Source organism: Caretta caretta, chromosome 3 (genome assembly GCF_965140235.1).
Source record: "Caretta caretta isolate rCarCar2 chromosome 3, rCarCar1.hap1, whole genome shotgun sequence".
Lineage (NCBI taxonomy): Eukaryota > Metazoa > Chordata > Testudines > Cheloniidae > Caretta > Caretta caretta.
Genome location: NC_134208.1, coordinates 66,642,117 through 66,662,667, shown reverse-complemented (window position 1 = coordinate 66,662,667; position 20,551 = coordinate 66,642,117). Strand labels below are relative to the sequence as shown.

The following is a 20,551-nucleotide window of genomic DNA, read 5'->3' as shown; positions in this document are numbered from 1 at the left end:
ATGTTCCTACTCTGAGTCCAAACACTGCTGCCTCTGCATGGCAAATGGAAAACTAATTTCTGTTCACTCGATTTGTCATTGTTGGCTGGTGACCAAGATACATGCTTTGGGCCTAATCCCGCAATCTGCACTCGGGCAATGGGATACTTGTCAAAGTAAGGATCAAAGGATCAGACCTTATATCTGTTACTCTATAATCAGCCTGTTCCTCTTGCCTGATTTATTCAGTGTGGCTGATATTTATGACTTCTTCACTGGAGTTGGGCAAAACAAATTATTTTTCCTTAGCAAGATTTCATCTTGTATTTAAGGAGAAGGAATAAGATAAGGATCTGGGGACTGGGTTGTCTTTTCTCAGCTACTCATATCAATGACCCGGAGACCGTTTTAAAAAATGCTCATCAGAACAATTTCAGTGGCAATTATGAAAATGAGAAACATAAGCAAATAAAATTAAATCATTGACAAAAATGTGTTAATAACAAATACTGCTACTATGTGATTATTACAACAGAATAATCAGACTCTAGATATGAAATCAGGGGAGAAATGGTTTAGTGGGAAACTTCCTAAGCATAAAAACATAATTTGATCATTTAAATATCCAAAATAGCAAAAAATTAAAACATCACCATTATGATCCATGTTAATGTTTCATTCAGTTTTATTATATCTCTCAGCTTTCAGTATCAGAACAAAGTTTCTCATGAATGGTCTTTGTAAGAGAAAAATGATTACCTTTCTATTTATTTATCGTGTACCTGTTGGTTCATTAGGATCTAGGAAGGGGTAAAGGTGAAACCAAGAGGAAAATAATGAGTCAATGCCTGATTAAGAGAAAAACAATTACCCATTTTAAATTCCTGGTGGCAATCACATTTTCTGTAGTATTCTAGGTAATGACTCTTCATTTGTTAAAAATGGGAACTAACACATTATAATTCCTGGAAGCTATTAAAGACAGATTATACCAGTCAACAATCAAAGACTGCCAGCAAAATTTTTGAAAGGATTGCTGCCAAAGACTACATAATATTTAGGCTTTAAGAAACTGAATTTGTTTCCGAAAACCTTCTCCACGAAAGGGAAGAATATTACTTCTCCTCTCTACTAGTTTTTGAAGACCTATTTAATCCATGATCTAATGGATTTATTTTGGCAGGGCAGTTGTTCATTTTTTTTCCTTGGGGGCGAAAAAAGCTGGTTATCGGAACAGTTTTTAAAATGTGAAGATCTATTTGAATATATTCCTTGGAATGTACTCAGGGACACAGATGTTTCTTATAATTGTTAGTTATAACTTAAGGTAAAACAGTGCTGGCAAATTAGAAGTCTGAGTTTTATACTGAGTATCTATTAAACTTCTCTTCTGCTGGCCCTTTTATAACCAGCTTTATACAGCATATCTATTATTGGAACACACATAAAATATAACACACACATATGTAGCTAGATAGTTGGATAACACATAAATAATGTAGATATTTCCACTCTTCCTCCACAGGGAAACTGTTTCTTTGAGAACACAAAGCATTCATCCATTTAATATAGTGAAGTTCATCTGATGCAAGAAAGGATGTTCTTGTTGCACATTAAACATGTTAAACACTCCCTGTGGATCTCCCATAATACCTAACAGCAAAGTTATGTCACTCATCCCTCTGAGGAAAGCTCCTCATCTCCCCCCACAATATGGTGAAAAATTGAACTGGTTAGCTTTAGAGTATGACTTTGGACACTGATTGTCCCTTTTTTTTTTCTATTGGGGTAGCACTTAGAGGGCACAACTGGGAACCAGGGAACTTTACATGCGTATAACAAAGACCATTCTTGCCCTGAGGAGCTTACGATCTAAACAAAACCTTTTCTCTTCCGCAAAGGTTATATGTTGTAGTCATGATCTTCTTGATGTTGCAGTCATGGATGGATCAGTGTACAACTGTGAACAGGTGCAACCTCCTCACTGAAAGAAACAGGAAAATCCCATGGTACAAAGAGTGATAGATTGGGTTATAATAATCTTAATGTAAGCAGGGGAATAGTCCCGCTATTGTGGGGAACTTTCCTGGCTTCTGCACTATCCCGGTGAAGTGGGCTAGCGAAAGGATCTGAGTCCTCGCTCCCACTTTCTTTACCCAGTGGCCTCCCTGCCCTTGAGGACTCCCCTTCCACTCTCCTGTCTGGCAGAGTCCTCGTAACCCCAGCAAGGCTGGGCCCAGGATTCCTGGGGGGCTCGACCCTCAACCCTGCTGTGGTCACCTAGGACAGGGGCTAGGGTGTCCCCACTCGGGCGTACTCTCTCTGCACTGGGCACTTCTCTGACCCACTGACCATTACATAAAAGTTAAAGCAAATTGAATCAACAATTAATTTTAAAAAGAATAAGGAAAAATGGGAAAGGTTAAAGGAAAAACATCAACCTGCTCTGTGGCAGGGAACTTCACACACAGTGTCTCTGGAATGTCAGGGCAGTTCACAGTCTGCTCCTTGTAAGTCCCAGGCCTTCTTCTCAGGCCCTGGCTTTGCTGCAGGGATGCCGTGGGTTGGACACTTGCTCTGGTGGTGGCCACACGCCCTCAGGCTCTAAGTGATAGGACCCTTCTTCCCAGTGTCGCCCCCGCCCTGTCAGGGTTACGATCCAAGCCTGGCCTGCAGAGCCTCTTGGCTGAGGCGTCTCCCTGTGCTGGGCCTGCTGCCCAGGGTCCCCCTCGCTCTCCCCAGCTGCTCACCGCACCCAGCTCCAGACTGCTCCAGCCCCAGCTGCACCACTCGGTCTCTGCACTGCTGCTGCTGCTGTTCTGCCTCCAGCTCCCTGGGCTGCTTCTTTGGCCCCTCTGCCTCTGGCTGCTGCAGCTCTGCTCCCAGGACAGGTCTGCTCTGCAGGCTGCTTCTGTGACTCTGCTCCCAGCACTGACCTGCTTCCTGGGCTGCTTTTCTGGCCCCTCTGGCTCTGGTTGCTGCAGCTCTGCTCCCAGGGCAAGTCTGCTCTCTCTGGGCTGTGCCTCTGGCTTTGGGGCTGCAGCTCTGCTCCCAGGACAGGGTCTGCTCTCTCTGGGCTGCTTTTCCGGTCCCTCTGGATCTGGCCCAGCTCCGCTCCCCAGCTTAGCTTGGGCCTCTGCTTTCTCCTTAGCTCGGCCCCACTCTGTCTGACCCAGGCAAATCCAGCTCACACGGAGGACGGGGCCTCCTGACTCCCTGATTAGCCTGCCCGCCCTGTCATTCAGGCTGACCTGGAGCATTGGCCTCTCCCCATTGTTCCTGGGGACTGTCAGTCTCAGGGTCCTGATTTCCCATCGACCCTTCCCCCTTATAGTACTGGGAGCTAGCAACTAAAACACCCCCACTGAATGTTAGTAAGGGGGCAACAGTCCCCTTACATTAACTTCTGTCTAAGGACATGTCTTAATATGACCAGAATTGCTGCCTTGTGGCTCTGGCGCTTTTTCTTTTTTGTTTCCTTTCAAATCTGTCACTGCCTTCCCCTCCCTCCACACGCACGTGCACACACACACACACACACACAACACACCCTTTCTTTGAACTATCAGGATTTTTAATATAGTTTCAACAGAGGAGGAAGGCTAAGGCTTGCTTCTGTTCCTACTTCCCCCTTTGACTTCAGGGAACCTACTTCCCCTTTACACCAGTGTTAGTGAGAGTTTTCCATGCCCTCAAACTTTTCATGCAGTGACTGAGTGCCCTACAAGAATTTTTAGCTTCCTGCTATCTTTGCCTAGCTTCTGAAAGAAAGCTGCTCTACTGAATATAATGCTGAACACTACATGGCAAAGAGGTCAGCTTGGTCACTGTTTTTATGCATCTGGGACCAGATCATCAGCTCGTGTAAAACAGTGCAGCTCAACTGACTTCAGTAGATCATGGCAGCATCTACTGAAATCTTGCACAAGACTTCAGCCAGAAACTTCACATTTCTTTCCATTAGTGGTTGCTTTTTCCAGTGCAGAGAAAAAAACTCTTATAAAACACGTCCTATTATGATGATGATATGGTAATACTAATATTGTAGTAGCAGTCAGAGATCCTGATCACAGTCCCATTGAGATAGATACTTATAAACAGTAAACAGTACTTAAACACAGTCTTTGTCCAAAGAGCTTGCACGCTCATCTCTACTACCCTGCCACAGACTCTTATTGGTCAACAGATTCAATTGTACATAAATTATCAAGATAGAGAAGACCACTGATAACCTTCAGTGCAAGTTAGGCACCTAGCTGCCATTTGGGTCTCTGAAAATCTACCTTTATAATATCCTGACAATTAATCTGCTTTCGCCGCAATCTAGAGAAATCTGTTGGCAAAAATTCTATTATACAATCCCATGGCAGTGAGGTAGAACTGGGTGATAGTTTTCGGACAAATAGTTTATTCACCAAAAAATGCAGTATTTTGCAAAACTATTTGCGAATATGAGTCATATTTGGGAAATAGTTTCTGCCAAAACAAATAGAAAAACAAAACAACTTAAAAGTAGAAACATTTCATTTTGATGTTTGAAACAAAAATGTTTACTCTTTTATTCAAAATGTAGCTAGATTTACTTTAAAAGATTTGCTTGTTTTGTTTGAGTGCTTTTTTTAAAAAAAACAACATAAAAAAAAATTTCAGGACAAATGAAACATTTCATTCGACCTGAAATGAAATTTTTTTGTTTGTTGGTTTCAGAAAGAAAAAACAAAATTCTGGTTTGGGTCAATCCAAAACAAATATTCTTTTGGATTATTCAGTTCAGCCACTGAACTGAAACATCAATTATTTGTTCAGCTCTATTGTGAGGGCCACCATGAAACTGGCAACACAAGAGAGAATATTTTATCTATATATTGTCAACGACTCTCATCAGTTTGTTCTTTAAAGGGAATGTTCCCATTGTCATATAATGAACTGGATCCTTTAGAGAGGTTCTTCCTAGTTCTCCAGCAGTATCTATCTCTAGAACAACTGGAAGTGTTAGAATCACTGCAGCCTTATGCTATGTGTGATCACCCAGAATAGATTTAGAAGAAATTATAATTATGACCATTCAATTCTGATCAGTCTGTGGTTCTAGAGATTTTATTTTTAAGTTCCACCGTGTTTTGACTATCAGCACTAAAAGGATAGTAACAGTAGAAAACTCATTACGCTCACAATATCATGGGGAATTTTGAGTCTGCTAAAGATTGCTCAAGTATATGTTTTATTGCATAATATCCTTTTTGTGATGTTGCACTCCATATGCTTTTTGAAAATATGCTTATGAATATGACATAACTGGAATATGCTTTATGCTAAATACCCCTTGTATGGTGTCATTAGAAAGCTTGTAATCTACTAAGTGTGTTCATCCTATTTGTTTGCATGTATTATTTCTATATCTAGAGTTAGGAGAATAAGATATAAACTTGTATCACAGATGTAAACATATTAAGTGGAGGCCATTAAGGGTGCTCCAGAAACAATCAGTTGTAAATGGCCTTAGTTACTTGAAAGCCTTCCTGTTTACGTGTGGGTCAGCCCATAGGGAATGGAGACTAGGGGTCTTACAGTGACATGTGACTATGTCACCTGATAATGAAATCCATCTTAAATTTTGTACTTTTCCATTTAGAAGGACGGGTGGAGACCCAGAGAGACAAAAGATTCCTGCCTTGTGCCAAAGCTATAAAAGGGGGTGGAGCAGGACAAAAAGGGCTGCCAGTCATGAGAAAACCCCTGCTTACCACCTCAGATGTCTGCTGGAACTAACAAGGACTATACCGAGGAAAGGACTGGGGCCAGACTAGGAAGGAGTCTAGTCTGTGAGGGAAGCTTATTGGAACATCTCTGAGGGTGAGATATTACCTGTAATCAGTTTCTTAATGTATTAAGCTTAGACTTGCGTGTTTTTGCTTTATTTTGCTTGGTGACTTACTTTGTTCTGTCTGTTATTACTTGAAATCACTTAAATTCTACTTTTTATACTTATAAACCCAGAGTAAGTGATTAATACCTGGGGGAGCAAACAGCTGTGAATATCTCTCTATCAGTGTTATATAGGGCAGACAATTTGTGAATTTACCCTGTATAAGCTTTATACAGAGTAAAACGGATTTATTTGGGGTTTGGATCCCATTGGGAACTGGGTGGCTGGGTGTTGGAGAGGTAACCTGCTGAGCTGTTTTTGGTTAAAGTCTGCAGCTTTGCGGGGGTGGCCCAGACACTGAGTCTATGTTGCAGCAGGCTAGCATGTCTGGCTCAACAAGACAGGATTCTGGAAGTCCAAAGCTGGCAGGGAAAATGGGCTCAGAGGTAATTTCAGCACATCAGGTGACAGTCCCACGGTGCTCTCTGTGACCAAACCCGTCACACTTTTGAAAGTAGGAACCCCCATTTTTTATGTCAAGAATTAAAAGGAATATCTAACTTTTTTTGTTTAATTTGCTTCCCCAAGCTTTTAATATGTAACTTTGATAGATTGCTCTTAACCTAGGTCCTGTATGCCTGGGCTTCTCAGAGGACTAATTACATCTGAGTGCATGTTCCTTCTTGGTCCTCTGAACAATCCTAAATTCACTAATCTCAATTGATGTAACATTTAGTGAGCAAAATCTCAGGATTATACTATTTCTAGTTATGGTTTATATTGTGGAAGTGCCTAGAGCGCTCAGTTAGGCTCCAAAGAGTTTATAATCTAAAATAAAACTTATTGTCGCTGGACCAGATCCTCAGCTGGTTTAGATCAGCAGAGTTGCATTGACTTCAGTGGAAGTCTGCCGATTTATACCAACTGAGGATCTGGATCTATATTTCTTCCTTTTTTATTTTTGAGAATGGATTTTGTTTATCTTAAAACCTGGTTGCTGAGTAGGAATGTGTGAAATAACTTTTTTGTTGTATACATATTTTAAATATAGGATTTTCAAGGATTTTACAATGAATTACATACAGTTGGCAAAGCTCCCATACACTTCTTCCGGTGCAAACAGAATTATGTAAGGACGGGGCCTTGTTGAGCATAAAATGGTCAAGCTAAAGAATATTTAACAACTCTCAGGGAGCTTGCTTCCCCTACGAGTGGCTTTCCGCCATTGAGGGATTTTACCTGATTTATCCTGACCACCCTTGATTAGGTTCTTTTATCCTGTTGGCTGGATCAGCTGGCCAATTTATTGCTAGCCTTTGCCATCATTACAGCAAATAATTAATCTCATGCTGTGGGTCTCTAAGTCTATAAGTCTACTCCAAATTCAATTAAATTTCCAAGTGTAGGCACAAGGCCATCTGAAAGTTGCTTTTTCCTTCAGATTTAATAGGTTTTGGCTTAGAGGGCTAGTCCTTTGGTTTCACTCACGAAAAGGAGGCTTTTTTTATTCTTTAATTCACCATTACCTTGAGATCTTCTTATCTATGTGCACTCACTTAAGTTTTTGATGTGATGAAACTACTGAGTATTTCTAACCAGGGACAAAAACAAAAAAACAACAAAAAAACTTAAAACTGCAGTGCAAACAGTTACTCCATCCCTTTGAGTGTTTTGAATTGAAGACACAATCCACAGTATTTGTAGCCAGTGAATGTCTTGTTCCACAGCTCATAGCCAAAAAATAAAATTAAAAAAAATGAAAATACCTTGAGAGGAGGACCAAGGTTTGCCATCTGGTCCTCCCATGAGAACTGCAAACCTGCTGTGCTTTCCTTTGCCACAAAGTTTTCTCTCCCTTTGAGTTCCTTCTCGCCAAAGTTTCTGCCTCAGTCTCACTCAAGTGCCAAGCTCACTTTTTAATAATGAAATTGTCACAAAAATCATGATTGATTTGTTTTAAATTAGGGTTTTGCTCTGTCTTCTGATTTTTGGACACCCCCTGCCCACCCTCTGTGTGCATGTGTGTCATTGCCATGTGTGTCTCATCTCCGTATAGTGAGGTGATATTGGCTCCCCACTGCAGGGGCTCTCACTGGTTTCCTGATGGTGCGGAGTTTCCAGCTTCCAGAATTCTAACTGATCAGTTGCATTCTCCTTGTCCAGCCCAGCAACTAATTATACTCCCACTGAGCCCCACCACAATTCTGTCTCCTTGCCCCCCACGTTAATTCTACCCCCACATCAGTTCTGCCCTCTGGCAGTTCCTCTGATCCTCCTGCAGTTTTAGGGGTGGTTCAACAGGGCACCCTCTCCCCCTTCCCAGGCCTGGCCTGGTGTTGCAGGGAGGGGAGAGGAGCAGAGGGACCCACTGCTTGGGAGACAGGAGGAGGGAGCAGAGCTGCCCTCAGCTTCTAGGCCCTCTCAGCACCTTTCTCCCAAATGCCCGCTCATGAGAACAGTGTCTTCCCTCCCCTATCCAAAAGCTGTTGAGAGGAGGAGGAGGAGGGAGGGGCTAGAGGAGCGCTGCCTGCCTCGCAGAAGCTCTAATTGGCCGGTCTTCTCCAGAAGACGGGCAAATGAGACAGACAGACAATCAAAAGGGGTACCTCACTCTCCAGGGCTGAAACATCTGAGGGGCTGGAGATTCTCCCTGCACAAGGAGACTCTTTAGCTCTGAATGGCCTAGCCATCCCAACCCATTGCTCTGCCTCGCAAGCCTATGCTGAGTGACACTCCTAGCATGACTCCCTGTAACTTCAGACAGAAGAGCTAAAAGAGCCATACTCAGCATCCCCCTCCTCTGTTGCTGTGCATTGTAGAATTGTTTAAACAGAATAAAATCACGAGAAGCTGTTTGTTTCTCAGGTTTGAAACAGCTCCAGTTTTTATTTTTTCAAAAATGTTGGGAAACTTTTTATATCAAAAATGTTTATCCAACAATATGGGACAACTACCAGATTTTTTAGTTTATCTGACACCTTGAAATGAGCAATGTCTGTTTCAACTGAAAATGCTGCCAGGTTTGTTTGTTTTATTATTGAAAATTTTTCACTTTCAGGATCGGGCTGCTTTTTGATTTTAAATCTTATTGGAAAAACATCAAGCCCATCCACTGGTGCTGGCAGTTGCATAGTATTTTAGTTGTAGGCACTGTCAGCATTGACCTTGATCAAACAGTGCTGCAGGCCCTTCCTCCTGTGTCTTAATCCCAGCCCCGATTTCAGGAGGCTTCTACAACACCACCTGATGGTGCCACTGGTAAGTGGAGAATTAGGAGCCACAAGGCTTTATAACAGGGGTGGCCCAACTTACTGATCCTCTGAGCCATATATGATAATCTTCAGAAGTTTGAGAGCCGAGCGCACCTGCTTGAGGGTTCTTCCCAGCAGCAGGGTAGTGGGGCTCGGGGCTTCAACCCCGTGGGAGGTGCCACTGGGGCTTGGGGTTTCGGCAAGAGCAAGGCTGAAGCCCCGAACTCTGGCAGGTGCCTCCTGCACAGCTCAAGCCCCTGCATCCCCTCCCAACTGGGCAGAAGCCCTTACCCCAATCACCCCACCACTGGGAAGAAGCCACTACCCAAACCCCACAACAGGGCAGAAGTCCCAAGCTTCCCCCCACGCCAATCTGGTAGGTGGAGAATGCGAGGGTGTGGGAGGCTATATGAGCCACACTTTAACTGTAAAAGAGCCTCATGTGGCTCACAAGCTGCAGTTTGGCTACTCCTGCTTTATAACCCACGAAAGGTCCTGTCCACAGGGACCTGATGTGGCCGGGCACACTGCTTAAGTCAGGAGAGATAGGAAGGGCAAGAAGGTGGGTCCTGACTTGCTGCAGCTGCTACAGACCCTGATGTCCTTGATCCTTGCTCCGGTCTCCAACTCCGGCTCCAACCTTTGGCTTTATACTCTGACTCCAGCTCCGACCCTTGGCTCAACTCCTGACTTCAGTTCTGACCCTTGGCTTGACGTCTGACCAGATAGGTGCTGGAACTAGGGATGCTGGGGGTGCTGCCACACCCTCTGGCTTGAAATAGTAATAATAACCAAAATATATGGTTTCTACCTGCCACACCCCCTATAAAAATTGTTGCAGCACCACTGCCTGACCCTGACTCCTGCTCTGACCATTAGGTCTGACTGCCCAAGCCCTGGTCATGACACTGTGTGGGCCCACATTTGCACTGCCTGATCAAGAACTAATCTACCTTTAAGGAGTGGCTTGCATATAGACCAATGGACTAGTTATTTGAAACTCTGCTTTTAGCTTCGAATGTCTGCTTTCCTCTTCATATACACGTCTGTTTACAACATTTGATGTTATACACCTGGGGAAAAGCCACTACATACATTTTTCAAAGCAGCTAAGTGACTTGGTAGCTGTGGAAAATTAAGTCCCATTGACTTTCATTAGGATTTAGGCTCCTGAGTCACTTAGGTGCTTTAAAAAGTTTTACTCACTGTCTACTTACGTAACTGGGAACCAGGAGGTCAGGCATTCTAATCTTCCCTCTGTCATTAACTTGGGGTATAGCTTTGGGCAAATCACAACTCTACTGCTTCTGTTTTGCCATCTGAAAAATAGGGATAGAAATACTTAACATCCATGTGAGGCAGATGTTTATGAACATTAAGTAGCTAACGTTTGTATGGTGCTTTGAAGATTTAAGGCACTGTGAAAGTCCTAAGTGTTGTTGCTAACTGGAAATAACCCGTTGTAAATTACTGAAAATGAGAATTTGTGATCTTACGCAACTGAATATTACAGTGAAAAGATTAAGCATCTCTCACAGTCAGTAAATAATTTTTATTGGTATTTGTCTGAGGCAGAGATGCTGATAGTTAACAGATTTCAAATTGGGGTAAAATGGGCTGAGTGCATAGTTTGGCAATACTGTTGTCTTAAATTTAAACCTTATAAATTATGTCTTGAGCCATGTTTGCTCTCAATAAGATATTGAAAAATTATTTGTCATCAAGCAAATTGAATAATTGACATATAAGCATTTGGAGTAACTTTCCAGATTTGCCTTTCAATAGGAGCTAAATGGGCAGATGTCAATACATGAAGGAACCTTTTGTGAGGCGTTATCAAGGGACTTGTTTATCAGCTTTCAAAAACAACTTGATGAAGCTCTACCCACTACCAACTCTTTGACACTGAAAAGCAGAGAGTATTTGATGAATTGAAATTACTAATGATTTGATCAAGATAATTCTTCAGCATCCTATATTAACTTCTTGGTAAAATATTAGACGTTTACCAAAAATGTCTGTGCTGTTTAGCATGCATTATCTATCCATATTCATTTAAAACGTTGTAAAAAGAACATTAAAAGAACTGTAGTTAAGACTTCAGACCACATCACTTCCTCCCCAGGAGCTAAGACATAGGGAAGCTCTACAATGGAATCCTGTTTCTCCCATCTCATAGCATCATTTCCCAGGATCCACAGGATGACTGAACCATCCAATCTGGCTCTGTGTCTCCAGCATATCCCTTACTTTCTACCCCCATCCTGGCAGAATAGCTTCAATGGGGTCTCACTACCGGGAACACCCCCTATCTGGGGCCCTTGCTGGGAAGCTTTGTTTTACTTAAAGGGAGGGTTTCCCACCATGGGGAAGGCACCACAGAAAAGGAAATTACAACCTTTTGCTGTGTGATTTTCTCAGGGCCAGTGGAGTGCTGATGTGGCCCACAGCTCTTGACACCAGTCTCCATCCCTTTACCCGGCTAGACCCTAATCTCATGCAGCTTCCTCTGAAGGACCTGGGGAAAGGAGGCATAATGCCACAGATGCAATTATCCCTCCCCTTTCCATATGTGAGGCAGGGGCCCATCTATATACGGACCATGGAGGCATAGGATGTCTCTTTATTTGCAGAATTCAATATCTGAGTTTCCTTTTACACTGGCACCATTAAGCCTCATAAAAATACCTTGTATTTCTTAATTAGCAGCTTTTTGTAACTGCAAGGGCAAATCTTGGTAGATTATTTAAAGTAGATAATAAATCTTCATTCTAATGACAGTTTGGGGATCCATAAGAGGGTAATTATGGCTGGTAGTTGATCCCAAAGTGTATGTATCTTTAATGGAATCTTAATTTCGGTGTAGTTAAACCAAGTATGAATTTCTCAACAGAGAGCTGAAAGGAGGTTGAATGTTGGTGTTTTCTATCTGTCTAAGAAGCCAGTTATTTTGAAATCTGCTACAGATGTATCTTATTAACTGTCAAGTTACTTATTAAACCACACAAATTACTGCACACTCACTCAATAAAAAATGCTAGATATATAAAAGGGCAAGGAAGTCCTCGTGATTTTTCTGCTAGTCCCTAACCATGAAAAAAATAATTTTGTTCCTTTTTAACAAGGAATACAGCCAGGGAAAGTATTAACAAAACAAACAGCACAAAACCGTGGCTAACATGGGCAAAACTTGACCTACCACATGTGCATATAAAAATCAGCAAATGAATACAAATATGAAGTTTCACTCAGAATGAAAGGCATATAAACACACCTAAAACAGGTGAAAGTGGTGTCACTCATAGATGCATGACTATCTTTTTACCAGGCAGAACTGAGGAAAGAGAAGATGGGGCTATGCAGTGATAGGGTCTTCTTTATATCATTTTCATTGGAAAGTATAAACATGAATGGTTTCTATCCTCCTCAGAATAATTGACATAAGCATCAGCCCTGGCTAAGTAATTTTAAGGTAGACTCTGGCTGCATCTATTAAAACAAGGTGGCCTCCCAGTCCTTCACTTCAGCTGCTAAATCTTCAAAAGCAAGAGACGCACTTTGTCAACAATTAGAGCTGTAGAACACATCACTGGAATCACTTTTTCATCAAATGGCATTACAAAATTATCATGCAGTGCCAGGACACGACATCACATTGTTAGGAAATTTCTAACATGTTGCTTAATTGTCCAGCACAAAGTTGTAATGCAAACATATATACAACAATATGTCCCTGACTGCCCCCACAAACACACCCCTGCAAGAGCCGCACTTGGAGACGATATGGCTGTGTACAGATTCCCCTCCCCCCAGAAAGGTATTCAGTACTCCTTGTGACATCATTTACTCTTCTTATGACCCTGCACATGGTATTCCACGGAGCCTGGAGCTACAGTGGAGGAGGCGGCAGAGACTGGGTGATCCCTACCCATCTGGCCCTCCAAAGCTGAAGTTAAAAAGGTAATGCAATGTGGGCTGTATTATCTGTACTCCAGACCCCCATCTCCTTTTTAAGGGATCCCAGTGGCAGTTGTAGCCCATAAAGTAAAGGAGCTGAGGAAGAAGGGACAGGGGCAAAGGGCCTTTGAATCTTCTGGGATTTGAGAGTTGCTCTTTATACACAACCAGGAAGGTTTGTAACATCCTGCATCCTTTATGCCAAAATCTCCTGTAAGTGTTCACAGCAAGGATCCAAATCAAAGACTCTACTGCCTTTACAGATCCTTCTTCTGTTAGAAGCTTAGATTACACATTTGCCATGAATTGGAAAAATCCACATATCCCACGGCTTAAAAGCAAAAATATAGAATTCTCTGGGTACAGAGAAACTCGTGCTTCCAAAGAGACAAAGGTGAGTGATTTCAGAGTCTGGAAGCCCTTCATCCAATGCTTGCCAAAGCTGGCCAAAGCTATGACATCCCACCACTACCTAAGGGGAAAATAAGCAAGCCTTTCCTGCTTCTGAAGATGACATGCTTCCTTCTGTGCCCATTAAATGCTACAATAAGTGTCCTCTTCTACCCCGTTAAAGTACACATATTCCTTCCCATTCTCTTGTACTGTCTTAGAGAGTATAAACAAAACCCATCTGGCCCTTCATTAACTCCATTCGATTCCCTTTGATCTCATGTAAACTATGAGAAAAAGATCTAAGGCTTTGTTCTCCTTTCTAGACATGTGCATAATTCCTATCAATGTCAATGGGAGTTAAATATACCTATGGAGAGGGGGAAATACAGAAGCTGTAATGTATACTGCATTTTGGCATATATATATATATATATATATATATATATATATATATATATATATATATATATATATATATAATAAAGCAACCTTAATTTTATTTGTGTAGTACAGAGCCAGATTCCCTGTGTGGCGTCCTTCAGAAGACCCAGGCCTGCAGGCTCTGGGTAGCTGAAAAGCCACCCCAAATGGGGCACAGTGATGCAATTTACTCTGCAATTCTCACTCCAATAACACCCTGGGGCAGGACCATACAGGACCCAGAGTATATGAGATCGGTAGGGAAGGGGACGGGAGCAGGGCACCTCAGAGAGGTGTTGGTTAAACTATTTATTGGGACTGTTTTTTAATCCTTTCATTCATGGGCCGAGGGGTCTAGGTTACCCTGAGTGGAAGAGTACAGAGCTCAAAGGGAGAGGAAAATAAATTACACCTGTTAAAATTACTTAAAATAGTCCTGTTGCATATAAATAATGGCATGGTGTAAAGTCTGTTCCAGGGTCTTCCCAGGCCTGTATGCTCCTAGCTTCTGGAAGCAGACATGTCTTAATCAAAGTGGAGTATGTATATTTGAAGCTAGGAAGAGGCTCAACTTCTCTTGTCACTGGTCAAACCGGCAACTTCAAAATAAACCCTCCAGTTTTTTGAACTTGCAAAATGGGTCCAAATGGGGGGGAGCTAGGGAGGGCAGTGCACGCGTCCCAAAACTCAGAAATCAATGAAGACAGGTGCAAATCTTGCCGGCTCAAGCTGCGCCCCTATAACTGAGGCCCCCCTCCAGAAGCGTACCGCAGCATGACCACGGCCTCCCGCGGCTAAGGTAGACGGGACCAGCCGGGGGAGATCTCCCAGCACGAGCTAAGTTCTTGGAGGGGAGACGTGGCTGAGGGTTACTTACCCAAGCTAGGGAGCTAGAGAGCAGCTGCCCCCGACTTCCTAGCCCCTCTCTCTGCCAGCGCCTTCCCTTCTGGCTGCCTCGGTAGGCGCAGTGCTGGGGAGATCTAGCCGGGGGGCAAACATCGCCACTGGGAAGAAGCGCTGCCCCACTACGTTACCCCACCGCATGTCCACGGGTTACGTGGCGCCCGGCTGCTGCTTGTCAGCCGCTGCCACCAAGGGAAGCAACAGAAACTGGCGGCGGCCGGGGGAGAGGGAGCGCGAGCTCCGAGCTGTTGGGGCCCCAGGGGCGCTGAGTGTCCGGCGCAGACCCCCAGCTCTGAGCGCCTGTCCCGCGGCAGCCCCCACCGGGCAGGTCGCCGCGAGGGGGAGCCGGGCACGTAGCAGCTCGAATCGCCTCCACCGCTCTGCCCCGGTGCACGCCTGGCGCGGCTCAGCGGGCGTCCGGCTGCTGCCCGCCAGCTCGGCAGCTCCGGCCAGAAGAGTCCACCAGGATGAGCGGACCTAGCCTGAGGCTGGGCGCTGACCCTGGCCACGCCCCGCCCCCGCTAGCTGCCCCGGGTCCCCGTGGGATAGCGAGCCCTGCCGCGGTTCGTCTCTTTGCTTCCCCGGAGACCGCGGCCCCCCGCTTGTGGGTGCGGGGCTGAGTCCCAGCCACAAGGGGGTTTTGCACAATGACGGGGACGCTCGGCGGAAGCCCACGTTTCCCCCTCTGCCAGGGAGTCCGCGCTGCGATCCCCTGCTTTAAAATGCATGTACCACTCCTCATGCTCCCCCCCCGCCCCCAGCGGTTATCAGACACTTGTTTGGGGGGTCCAGGCGGGAGCGGAATGTGTCTGCCATCAGATCCGAGTCACGGAAGGCTGGGGTGTCGCGCCGCCAGGCTTTGGTGCTGCCCTATATGGGTAGCGAACAACAGGCACGTGAAGTGTTGAACGAAGGAGAGGAAACGATGTACCGCCGGCAGAGACCCAGCTCCCGCTCCTTGCGCATCAGGGTCTGCAGCTGCCTCCCTCCCGAGCCGAGGGGGACAGACCGGCCAGAGAATGCAACATCTGCCGCAGGGCGAGCCCTGCCTTCCGCTCCCAGCGGGCTCTCTGGCAGCTTTAAGCCAAGGGGTTCTTTCTCGAGTGAGACGGGATTACCAGCACTAAACCCCCTTACCTGTAAAACCTCGGTTTATCCGGGATTCACCGCCCCTGCTTTGGCTGGGGTTTGCAAACTCGGTTGCACTAATTTGCACTTTTCAAAATCGGCTCAGTTAAAAAACAGCAACTAGCTTTTCAGTGCGAGACAAGCTGCTTTTCGTGTGGCCAAATCCTGCTCTCCCTACGCTGGCAAAATTCACAACGGGGAGTTTTGCCTGACAAAAGGCAGCAGGGTTTGATCCGAAGTGAATATTTCTGTGATCAAGAGGCTGAGACAAAATCCCAAAATACTCTGACACCATTTTCATCATAAATACTATGGAAGCGAAAAGAGAGCGGTGCATAGTCCCGTTGTTGCACGTTTAAAAGATACTCTGTTTTAATATTAGGTTCAAGCTGGCGTTGCCTGAATGAATAGCATATATCACATTTAAAGCGTGTGTGTGTATAACATTATACAGTCATGCATCTGATGAAGTGGGTTTTAGCCCACTAAAGCTCATGCCCAAATAAATGTGTTAGTCTATAACGTGCCACAAGTACTCCTAGTTGTTTTTGCTGATACAGACTAACAGGGCTACCGCTCTGAAACATTATACAGTCAGACATTCAGTCTACTATTCTTACTCCGATATATTTTCTTTGTGTTAATTCCGAGGAATAAATTCTGAACATTGTTATGAGCGCTCCAAAACCTTCCGTTTGTTTTCCTGGCTTTAATTTAGAGATCTAGTGTACTAATCAATAATCATCCTTCAGTCTTTGAACACCAGGGGGCTGATAGGACTTTTCAAGACAAATTCCTCGGGAGATGATGTATACTTCACACTTACTGTGCACTTTACACAGGGAAAAAGAAAAGTCCAGTGCATTTATCGACGGAAACAAATTAATGAAGGCGCCCTGCAAAATGAACCGAGAGAATGTAGTCGATTTATACATTTATTTTTTTAAATTGATGAAGGCGCCGAACGATTTTACACAAACGGTAAAGTTAAGGACATCTGTCATTCACGGCACGTAACTGTAGTTTGATGCCTCACCCTACTTAATGCTCTCCGTAGGAGCAGAATGCTAGCACCGTTTTCAATAACTGTCTGCCTTTCACCGCATTGAAAGAGCAATATATTTAAAAGATGTATTATGCATGCAACACTTGATAGCGGGCTCTCACGGAAATGATCTCCTATCAGTTTCTATGAAAGCATTTGGGGCTGGCTGATTGTCAAGGAATTTAATTTAGACGAGCCAAATGCCTTCTTTCAGGTGACATGGAAAACCAGACTATGTCCTTGGACCTCAATAGCATTTCTAGACTTCTTTCACTGGAGAGAGAGAGAGAGAGAGAGAGCGCTGCAGACTTTTATTTGAGTATGTTGAAAAAAACCCCTGTTTGATGGGCTGCTTGCAAGATTGCTGACCAGATGGAATTCAGCTTCCGCCTAGATAAATGTGCTTTCCACTCTTCTTACCCGGTTTAATCTTTCTCAGTTCACTCCGTTGAAAACAAACAAACAAACAAACAAACCAACAAACCGAAGAAACAACCGGCGCTTTGACTCTTTGGCTCAATTAAGGTAGCTCAGGGAACACAGGCTTTAAGGCGATTGCAAAATGTGTCATTTGCTGGGCTTTGAAGAACTTCCTAGATGCTAATACACGGAGAGCTGGAAAACATATTTCTATCAACTTCGCGGCTCGAGATCTGGCAGCTGTATTATACAAATGCTCTTTTTTTTTTCCTTTCAAAGACTAAACAATTGTTATTCCCTATATCAGGCTGAAAGAATTTCTATAAAAGAGATTTAAAAAAAAAATCACCCTGAACATTTTGAACTCAAGCAGCCATTCATTAAAAACAATTGTGCATCGAAGATAAAGCACTAAAACTCAGAGGCAAATATGGTGAAGTCATGCGAGCTTTTATTAACTCCCCCCCCTTCTCAGACATAACAGTAAATTAATTTGTCTTCGGCTATGACAAAAAGGCAAAGAGGGCTGCTCAGAAAATCTCACAGTGAGAGTCCAAAGCGAAGGCAACCAGAGACTTTTGGATCTAACGTCTGCTCTAAGTGCTAGATTACAAATCAGTTAGTGAACGTGCGTTAGTCAATAATCGATTGCAACTCTCCTACTCCCCTTGCATATAAACACCGGAATGGCCTTCCAGGACATTCAGACAACTTTGTAAAACATCGTCTGTTTACACGTTCACAGTGAGAACAGTGATAAAAGGGTCTGAGCGCACGGTCTGAATCTTGTATTTTCCTCTCCTGGGGCGGGGGAGGGTCTGGTTTTAGATAGAGGATATTTCATTATTTTTTTTCTTCTATGGGGAAGGACCAACCTCTCCGGCAAAGGAACACAGGTGCTCATAATAATTCTTTCCCCAGATTTTTAATACATGGACAAGAAGCCCATGTATAGCCCCATTCTGCGGTACAACTTTTAACTAAAGGCTTATTACAATGTTGAAAAGCAAAAACCAAAGAGCTCTCGTATTTCCCACTGGTCTCGCTCTTACAGGGAAAAAGCCAAGTCCTTCGCAAGTGTGAGAAACAGGGGAAAAGCCAGTTCAGGGCATGCGAACAGAGAACGGTGCAGTGCCTTTCCTTCAAAAATTGATCTGCCTTTGTAACAGAAGGCTATAATTTTCCCTTTTCCATAAATACAATTATTCTGTCTTATTTATAGCTGATGTTGAAATATCCCCCCTCCTTCCTGGAAAAAGGGAATATTATATATTTATATCGTTCTTTTGATTTATGAGATTCTTACTTTTAAAAATCCGAAGGAATAACAGTATGGTATTATCTCAAGCGTGTGTTTTATGTAATGCATCTCTTCTTCACTCCAGAAAAATTCAAATAATTCTCTGGCAACAAACCAAATGATGTGACCTCTGGCTTGCTAGGCTTGTGGAATTGTATGGCCTCATCTTTGTCCTATCTGCACTGAAGACTATTCTTTTATACAGCATTTCAGAGCAGACTCATATTTCAGGCGAGCTATCTGATGCCCACACTATGAATAGGAAAATAGGGGCCCGATCCTGCAGTAAAAACGCCTGCTAAAGTCCGTGGAAGTCTTGTCCGAGTAAAGATTGCAAGACCGGGACCACAAATAATCTTCTGGGTTGTTTTGTGTCTTCTTATTCCATAAAGTCCATTTTAAGGCTCTTATCTAACCCTACGTTCATATTTAGGCTTCAGGGGAACAATCCCTTTTACATGGTTTAAAATTAAAATGATCGAAAAACGAATCCTTTCCAGTTCAAACGCTCCACGCAGAGAGTTTGCAAGCAGCTGAAAAATCCCCCCCGGGAGATAATGATCTAATGTGTATAAATTCACAAACACACACTCTCTCTCTCCGTTAACCTAATTGGATATTGTTTGTAATATCCAAAAAGTATGATTGTACAAAAATCACACACACGGGGCGACAGGGTGAAGAGAGAAAGAGGAAAATACTTTTTTCTATACCTGTTGCTTTGTAAATAACTCCTTTGCCAATAGATGGCATAGTGTCCTTTCCATTGTAAGGGAGCCTGGACTAAAACCTTCGCCGATTTATTTACCCTGTTTGTTTGTTTTCCTTGTAGCATTTTTAACGCATAAACGTCTCTTTGCATTTCTTCCCCTGAGGGACAGAAAACAGGTATCTTTAAAAAGGTATATTGCAAAAATTAAAATTACAGATGTAATACATACTGTGAAACCTATAAAAATGCGTTTACAATGGTTACTTAAAAAGAAATTTATAACTTTCATATGTACCTTCCTCATGCAATATGCAACTGCCATATGTTTCCTAGTTCCATAATTCAGTTTTTCCTGGACAGCTAGAGCAGGTAGTGTTTCTTAAAGTACATTTCATGTAATATGAGAACTAGCCCTGACTAAAGACCGAGGGTCACCATAAAAACACAAGCCTTGCTTTAAAATTCTATTTAACTCCAAATTGTTGCTTACAATTGTACCACAGTGTTCTTGTGGGCCCACGTTAGGATAAAACTGAGATATATACGCTGTATCTTTTTACTGCTGAAATCCCAAATCCCAAACATAAATATTTCCAATTAGTGCCCCTGCCCCCCAAACGATGGTGATTTAAGACCATCTAATTTAATTCCGTACATGTTTTGATATTTTTTTCCTGAGACAATAGTGAAAATATTACTTAAATTTATAGTAAAGCAATAAAAAAGTTAAGCCCCAGGTTTCCTCAGCCCTCATTTAATGTTTGCCGTCTCTTATTTTTGTGACTAGAATCATGAAAGGGCTGGGTTTTAAATCATTTTTCTGAAATTCACAATAAATGTAAGTGACAAAGTCATACTAAAGACCAGAGATTTCCTTTAAAATGATTCATACTTGTGGCTGCATAATTCCAAATTGATGTCATATTTTTAAATGCTAGAAAACTCATTGAAGGTAATATTTATAGTTTTAACACTGATGGCTTTAAATTGTGTCTTTAATTCTTTAATGCAATTCCTCAACATTTTCATCGGTCAGGAAAAACTGATTAAAAGGGATCGCGTGTTTATTTCCGCCTTTATACTCAGCAGCAGGCAAGCATTTATTTTCCTGAGTTTTCAAACGAAACTATGGATACGGAGAGAGTGATCGTTTTACAGTTAATTAAAAATAGGTCAA

The 20,551-nt window shown here is 43.1% G+C and overlaps 1 long non-coding RNA gene across 1 annotated transcript; it reads right to left on the bottom strand.

The window, feature by feature from the left end:
• Window positions 1-640: 640 nt before the first annotated feature.
• LOC142071402 (uncharacterized) lies at window positions 641-15,209 on the bottom strand. Its single transcript, XR_012667434.1, has 2 exons — window positions 14,744-15,209; window positions 641-1,963 (listed from the first exon to the last, which is right to left on the bottom strand). It is a non-coding gene; the product is annotated as an uncharacterized LOC142071402 (long non-coding RNA).
• Window positions 15,210-20,551: the final 5,342 nt, after the last annotated feature.